Genomic DNA, 8,513 nt, shown 5'->3' with positions numbered 1-8,513 from the left:
TTACAGCGATGTTGCGAGACAAGGGTTCCGTGTCGTGACATCCCTGGTAGTTTACCATTTTTGTGACATCGGGGTTCAATGTCGCAACACACTCTAGATCTTTGGATTTTTGAGTATACAGGTTGCGATGTCGCGACACGTAGTGCCGATGTCGTGATAACAAAAGAACTTTCACAATTTTGTTAAAAATTGCCCTTAATGTTGCGACACAGGCTCTATTCTCACTCAAAAATCCATTTTCTAGAGTGTTATAGTTTCTATAAAAAGAAAATTTAATAAAATTAAAATCTATACTAAATAGTTAGCTAAATGTATAATAATTTACAACAGTTTAGCATCAATCAAATATTTTAAGTCTTACTGCCGGATTCATCCGATAGTATCATCAGTTCACAAATGAAAGATTCTTCCATTCTATTAGTATTAGTCCATCATCCGTCGTGCTATTCCACCTTTTCATGCTTGTCTATTTCCTTAAACATGTTTATTTTTTCTGCTTGCATAAAAGGAAGTGTATCCCTTGACTCGGGAATGTTAGAAATAGATAATTCTTTGCATTGCTCCCCTAACTTCCTCCTACCTTCTTCTTCACTTGGTTGATGCCCACATTTAAAGATGTCAGTCTCTCAATTGATCTTTATGGCAAATTCATTTTTTTCTAAATCAATGGTAGATCTGGAGAAGGCTAGAAAATGTCTGCCTAATAAGATCAGTATCTCCCGATCTTAAAAATCTAGAACCACAAAATCTACTAGGATAATGAAGCTGTGCACTTTGACTAAAACATCTTCTAATACACCTTTCGAATGTTCTTGTAACAACTTATTTTTCAGTTGTGTCAGAAATAGTGGTTTCGGGGCTACAAATTCGATGAGTAAGTTCGTAAATGTTATTATTTAATATTTACGAGTCAAATATGGTATTAAAATAAATTTTGAATTGGAAATTTATGTTAATTGAATGAATAATTAGGTTCAAGTGGTATGTACCTTAAGAGAAGTGGTTTTCGAAAATGAGGTATTAGGACCTCGTTTCTATAGACCGAAGCAATAAATATTTTATTAAATATTTATGGAGTGTTATTAAGGTTGTATTAAAGTTTCGTTAAGAAATTTTAATGTTTAAATAGTAAATTAATGAAGAAGGACTAAATCGTAAAGGATGCAAAAGTCAATCTCTATTAGCTTAATTGTATTAAATGGCTAAAGAACCATGAATTAAGGGTTTTAAAAGGTAAATATACCTTATTTATTTTAGTGGATGGTTTAAAGGTGGAAAGTTGAGAAATTTTAATTAAATTACAAGGGTATAATAGTAAATTAAATAATTAGTTAAACAATACATAAAAAAATAGTATCATCTTGTTCATTTGATTTTTTCCTTCACCAAATGTCCATGGCTATTAACCTTCAAGGTTTGACTAACTTAATTTGAATGCATGTAAGTCCATTTTGTATCCATTTTTAATGATTTTTATGTTTTTGTTATCGTATTAGCTTAATCTAGCTAACCCGGGGGCCAATTCGTTAAATTGTTAAATGTTTAAAATTATACTGTGGATGAAATTGAAATGTTCTTGAAATTTTATGATAGATTATTAAGCTTGGTTGTTAAATATAAGTTTTTCGTTAAGTAATTTTTGATGATTTTCAAGTTTAGGGACCGATTTATGAAAATTCTAAAATTCAAGGAAAATATTTTAAATTGTGGAAAAATATGGGCTGTTATAAGATTGGGTAAAATTGACTAGTGTGAATTATGATTAAAAATGATGAAATTGTAAGTTTGGGTTTAGAGACTAAATTGCAAAAAGGATAAACTTTAAGGGTAATTTTGTAATTTTTCATTATTATGGGTTATAAGCTAAATTAATTATTTTAAATTCGGAATGAGATTAATTGAATAAAATGGTTAATTTGCATGTTTTGGGCTTAAGGACTAAATTGTATAAAAGTAAAGTGTGGGGGAAATTTTATAAAATGTCAAAAAGGACTTAATTGCATAAAATGAATTGATTTTTCTATTAGAATTAGTGAATTAAATGGAATTATTAATTTAGGCAAAGAACGAGTGGAAAATTGATGAGAAGCGAAAAATTCAAAATAGCCCCTGTACTTAGTCATTACTGCAATTTAGTTGGGTAAGTTCGTATGAACTATATTCGATTAATGTTGTTTAAAATTAATGCTTATTATTATTATTTAATCTAAATCAAACAATATACCAATGTAACAATATTATGATGAATTGACGGATATCGAGTCTCAATTGTACCTTAGGAATTCTTAGGATACAAATGCCATGTCATTAGAGATTTAATGTTTTGGGTGTTGGTCTTGAATGTCCTACCGATGGCTGAGGTCCTGCATTTTATACAGATACTCAACAGCTCATTTGAGTAGCATTGTGTATCTTACATTCTGACCCATAACTCGTGTGAGTAGACCCATTTCATAGCTCGCATGAACACTGATGTAAAGGAAAGGTTACGGTTATATGTAAAGGCACACTATGTGTGAGCTTTCCCGAGTATCTGGTGTAATTCTAAATGGTTCAACGGGCAAGAAAAAGGAACGAAATGGTAAGTATTCAAAGGTAATGAATCATGAACTTATAAAAAGAGTTGATGATTATGTATGAGATGTATGTTTAAATGTTCCATTTGTACAGTAATGCTCTATAACCCTAATTTGACGATGGATTAGTGCTAGGGGTGTTATAGTGCTAAAGACTTGGAGCCAACTGTAGTGGTATCTTAGTAGTTGTGAGATCGCGTAACTCGAGTTTATCAAAAATGGATAGAGGCATTAAATTAATACTAGATCTTAAGTCACATAGAGCTATATTAAAGTGAATTCTTCCTATCTCTATAGGGGTTTCGCGAGACAAAAGGTCTTAGAGATAAGAGGTTACCATTGCATACTGGGAACGAGACAAATGTCACAGCTAAAGTAGTGAAAAATTTACATATTTATTTTGATTATTTTAGGAAGATTATTTTAAGAGACGTTTTTTATGTACCAAGTTTAAAAATAAGTTTAATTTTTGTTGCATTTTTATATAAAGACAACTTGACCTTGATTTTTAATAATGGATGGATGTAAAATAATCACTACTTTACAAACCAAAGATGTACACACTACTTGAGACTAAAATATTAAAAAAACACTTAAAACTTCTCACTCTAATGAGACGTACCTTTGGCAATTGAGACATGGTCTATTAACCGAGAAAGAATCACTAGACTTGTTATAGATGACAACTTAGGTTTGCTTAAAGAAGTTGATCTTATATAATGTGAATATTGCTTGGAAGGTAAGATGACTAAGTGATCTTTTAATGCAAAAGGAACAAGGGCAGGAAAACCTCTAGAACTTGTGCTCACTGATGTATGTTGCCCCACAAGCGTCAGTGCAAGAGGTGGTTACGAATATTATGTAACCTTTATTGATGATTGTTCCAGACCTGGATATTTATACCTTATGCCCTGCAAGAGTGAAACCTTTGATAAATTCAAAGAGTTTCGTGCAGAAGTGGAGAAACAACTAGGTTTACCCATAAGACACTTTGGTCTGCTCGATGAGAGGAATATTATCTGATGAGTTCTTAGGTTACCTCCTAGAAAATGAGATTCTATCCCAATTGATTGTGCTGAGCACTCTATAACAAAATGGTGTGGCTGAGAGAAAAAATCAAATGTTGTTAGAAATTGTACATTTGATGTTAAGTTATTCAAAGCTACAAATCTTTTTCTGGGGTTTATGCGGTACAAACGACTTGCTTTATTTTGAATGATGTGCCAACTAAGGCAACATCAAAAACCCCATACGAATTGTGGTATGGCAAGAAGCTAAATCTTAATCATTTAAGGATTTAAGATGTCTGAACCACGTATTGGATAAAAATGCGAAGAATATGGGCTCACGAACAGAATTGTGCATATCCAAAGGGAAAAACAGGTGGTTTGTTTTGTAACCCAAAAGTGCAAACTGTTATAGTTTCAACTCATTCTACTTTTCTTGTAGAAAGTTACTTGAATGACTTTAAACCTCAGAGTAAAGAAGTACTCGAGGAACTTTTGGGAAATATAAAAAATACCTTATAGAAATGGTTCTAGAACCAACTCCTAATAGTAAACTTGCGAATGTTCAACAGCACAGGGTGCTTGGTTGCAGTGGGAGGGTCTCCCATAGGCCTGAGTTCTTCCAGTCTAGTGAAAGTGTTTTTAACACTGAGTCTGCCGAATAGAAAGATGATAACCTACTCACATATGATGAAGCAATGTAGGGTGCTAATTTTAAGCTCTAGGAAATAGCTATGAAAGCTGAGATGGATTCTATGTATTCCAAGTCAGTGTGGAAACTTGTAGACTTATGGGAAGGGATAAAACCCATAGGGTGTAAGTGAATCTAAAAAAGGAAAAAATGTAGATGGAAAAGTGGAAACTTATAAGGCTAGACTTGTAGCAAAAGGTTATACTCAGAAAAAAGGCATCGATTATGAAGAAACCTTCTCTCTAATTGCCATGCTCAATTCAATCCGCATATTACTATTTATTATGGTGGCTGTCAAGACAGTGTTTTTGAACGACTATCTTAAAGAAATCATCTACATGATGCAACTCACCGTATATATAGCTAAAGGAAACAAGCATAAAGTTTGCAAAATGCTTAGATCTATATACGGACTTAAACAAGCATCCTTCTCATGGCATCAAAGATTATAAATTAGCTTTGCATGTTAGCCACGTGTTAGTTTTGAGAGAGAGAAAGAGAAAGAGAAGAAGAAGATGTAAGCTATAAATATCAGTGAACTTTGGTAATGGGGGGTTATTCTTGTCTTTTCTCTTGCTCTAATATACTTTGCTATCATACTTAAGGAAGAGTTCTTTGTAGGAGAAGACTCAATAAGATATTGAATTGTATGAAAAAGGTTGTGTGTGTTATGATAGAGATAGCATAGAAAATCTTGTTAATATCTTCAATGAGTAACCAGTCTATGTTGAACTTCTCTAAGTTCTCTTCTATTTCGAGTCTATTGCTAAATTTTGGTTGCTATAGTTTAGAATTCAAGTGAGATGTCTTCATGAAGTATGGTATGTTCCTGCATGTACTTGCAAGTAACATAGAATTTATATGGCCTCATTAGGGTGAAAACTCATTATCTAAAAATGATGGGCCACTAGTAAGGCATGTTAGTTGCTAACCAGATTGGCGTGTATGATGGGCCACTGGTAAGACATGTTAGCTGTTAACCAGGTTGGTAAGCCACTGGTAGGGTATGGTAGTTACTAACCAATTGGTGTGAGTGCTAGGTTTTTGGTAGATGTTACTTGCCAACCAGTCTAGCGATATGAGTGTTGCCTATGGTAGGACATGTTAGTTGTTACCCATGGCAAAGAGCCCTAAACTCACGAGAACACGCATGTGTTCGATATGATAAGAAATGTGAAATTTTTTTTGATATGAGATTTGGGACCCGAGGTTTAATCTAAGGAAGGATATGAAAAGAGTAAGTTAATATGACTCTCTATGTGATATATGTTATGTACTGAAATGAGTAAGTTAATATGACCCTGCATGTGATATCTGTTATGTATTGAAATGAGTAAGTTAAAATAACTTTGTATGTGATATATGTTATGTATTGAAATAAGTAAGTGATAACTCCTAAAAAGAGTTATATTGCAAGCCTCTAAACTTGATTAATTATTTATACTAAAGTGGTTATATTTTAATTCTTAGGATATTTTTGTAACATTGCATCATGAAGCTTGGATAGTTCTTTCGATATTACTATATGTTACTTTTATTGGTGGAAGGAAAGGAATTGTTTGTGCTTGTAGCAGATGTAGGCAAGAAGAAGAGAAATGAAGGAGTGAAGTATTGATATAGCAAAAGGTTGGACAAATTGCCAGCACAAATGCCATGGCAATTCCAAGAAGATGCTGACGCAACACTCAATCCTCGTCACTCTCAGCCAGCTAGATGTGTACCAGATAAATCCACCTAGAAAAGAGGGAGAAAAGTGTGTGTTGAGAGAGGGGACCTACCCTATAAAAGAGGAAAAAAGGAGAATTCAAGACATAGAGGATTTACACGAGAATTGAAGAGCGGTTCGTCTTCTGCAACAAACTCATGTTGAAAAATCTGTAGAAAAAAAGAGAAGGTAGCAGCTAAAGCATAGACCAGAGACGTAAGGAAAGGAACGAAGCATTCAACCTTAGGCTTTGCACCATATCTCAACATTTTAGTTGGGAGTTTATTTGGCGAAAGCTTTCTGAAGTTTTTCCTTTATTATCTTGATTAATTTCTGTGGATTTTTAACTGTTAAATGACATTAAATCATACCTTTATTTTGGATGTTGATTTCAAACCCAAGAGCTAATCTCATCGGGTTGGAATTACTTGATGGATCTTTATTTCCATTAATGATCAGGCAATATCTTGACTGGATCTACTGTTTCATTTGATTTGCATTATTTTGAATGCATGTCTGCAATCTCTAGACATTGATGGATGTATGGTATGTTCAAAAACTTGATTTAATTACAAAAAGGTTAGATTAGTTGGATTGTAATCGAATGATACAAGGAGTACTCAAAAGAATATTCGTAGCACTCTAGACATAGAGCTACGCTCTGTACAAAGTAAGGAAGAAACAATTTTGGGTACCATCCTAGAAGCTTTTAGACATACAAAGCCTTATGAATGGTAGCTTAAAGTCTGACTCTCGAAAGAAGCAGACTACTATAGTTAGATTCTGAATAGTAGACTAGTTAAAACTTTGCCATGGCATTATTGCTATAAGGGAGTAATCTGAGTAATTCCAACCTCACCATTCAATAGTGTTTTTCCTTTCAACTTTGTGTCGTTACATTGCCACAACATTTTAAATTAGTATCTGATTTTAATATTGCATACGTGATTATCCTTTACAAAATTTGTTATTCTATTTTCTTTTGGCATCACCTAATTCATATAATTCATAGCGATAACTTAACAAAATTAATCATAATCGATCCATGTGGAGACGATTTTACTTACTGCTTTATTACTTGATTCGACCTGTATACTTGCACATTCGCATATTATTTCAGACACGATAAGTTTTTGGCACCGTTGCTGGGGATCAACAATTTGACAAACTTTGGTTTGTTATTACTGCTTTAATTTTGTTAGTTTTAGTTTATTGAGTTTTTTTTATTCTTTTTTAGGTTTTTTGCTTGTTTGTGAGTAGAGGTATTCCCGAGAACGAAGAGTATTATTTTCATCTTGAAATCGAGAGAACCTTGAGGAGAATGAGAAAAGGATTGTGAGAGATGGGTAGGATTGGAAATGATCCAGATAGAGAAGATCTATTACGTCTGAATGGTAGGGACGCTGATATTCCTCGTGTGATAGATGATAGAGACAGACCCATTAGAGAACATGTAGTGCCTATTTTGGATTATTTGAATCCAGGGATTATCAGGCCAAAAATTCAAGCTCAGCATTTCGAGTTGAAACTAGTGATGTTTCAAGTTCTACAAACAGTAGGACAGTTCAGTGGATTATCTACTGAATTTCCACGGCTGCACTTACGAGTCTTTTTGGAGGTTTGTGATTCATTCAGGCAATAGGGTGTTCCTAAAGATGCCCTGAGACTCAAGTTATTTCCTTATCCATTGCGAGATTGTGCCTGAGCATGGTTAAATGATTTGTCATTAGGAATTATAGCATCTTGGAATGAACTTTGCCAACGTTTTTTGTTGCGATACAACCCTCCAAACATGAATGCCAAGCTTAAGAATGATATTATATCTTTTTGGCAATCTGAGGATGAGACGTTGTATGATGCCTGGGAAAGATTCAAAGAATTACATAGAAAATGCCCGATGCATGGTTTCCAACATTGGACATGGATGGAAATGTTTTACAATGGATTGAACACACATACAAGGATGGTAGTTGATGCATCTGCCAATGGCAGTTTGCTAGATAAATCATACAATGAGGCATATGAAATTTTAGAAAGGATAGCTAACAATGATTATCAATATCCGACTACAAGAGTGGGTACAGGCAGAAGAACTGCTGGAGCAATTGAGCTTGATGTTATCACCTCATTAACATCTCAGGTATCATCTCTACCTAATATGATTAAAACATTGAAGAGACCAGCTGTAGAGTAGAAAATAAAAGTAGTTGAGCTAGCATGTGTTTATTATTGAGAAGATCATGTTTTTGATGAATGCCCATTGAACCCAACCTCACTATATTACATGGGAAATTTCAATCAGAACAATAAATCCATATTCCAATACATATAATCCAAGGTGGAAACAACATCCCAAATTCAGCTGGAGTAATCAAGGATTGGGAAATTCCAGTAGTGTCGCTCAACAGAATGTCATAAGTGCACCACCTGGATATAATCAGCCTATGCCACGATAAAATGTTCAACAAAGTTCAGAATCATCTTCTTCATCGATGGAAGCCTTGTTGAAGGAAAATATGGCCAAGAACGATACT

At 33.9% G+C, this 8,513-nt stretch overlaps 1 non-coding gene across 1 annotated transcript; it reads right to left on the bottom strand.

The window, feature by feature from the left end:
• Positions 1-7,780: 7,780 nt before the first annotated feature.
• Positions 7,781-7,887, bottom strand: LOC128036393 (small nucleolar RNA R71). Its single transcript, XR_008193190.1, has one exon. It is a non-coding gene; the product is annotated as a small nucleolar RNA R71 (small nucleolar RNA).
• Positions 7,888-8,513: the final 626 nt, after the last annotated feature.

This window comes from Gossypium raimondii, chromosome 13 (genome assembly GCF_025698545.1).
Source record: "Gossypium raimondii isolate GPD5lz chromosome 13, ASM2569854v1, whole genome shotgun sequence".
Classification (NCBI taxonomy): domain Eukaryota; kingdom Viridiplantae; phylum Streptophyta; class Magnoliopsida; order Malvales; family Malvaceae; genus Gossypium; species Gossypium raimondii.
This window is presented reverse-complemented; position numbering and strand designations above follow the sequence as displayed.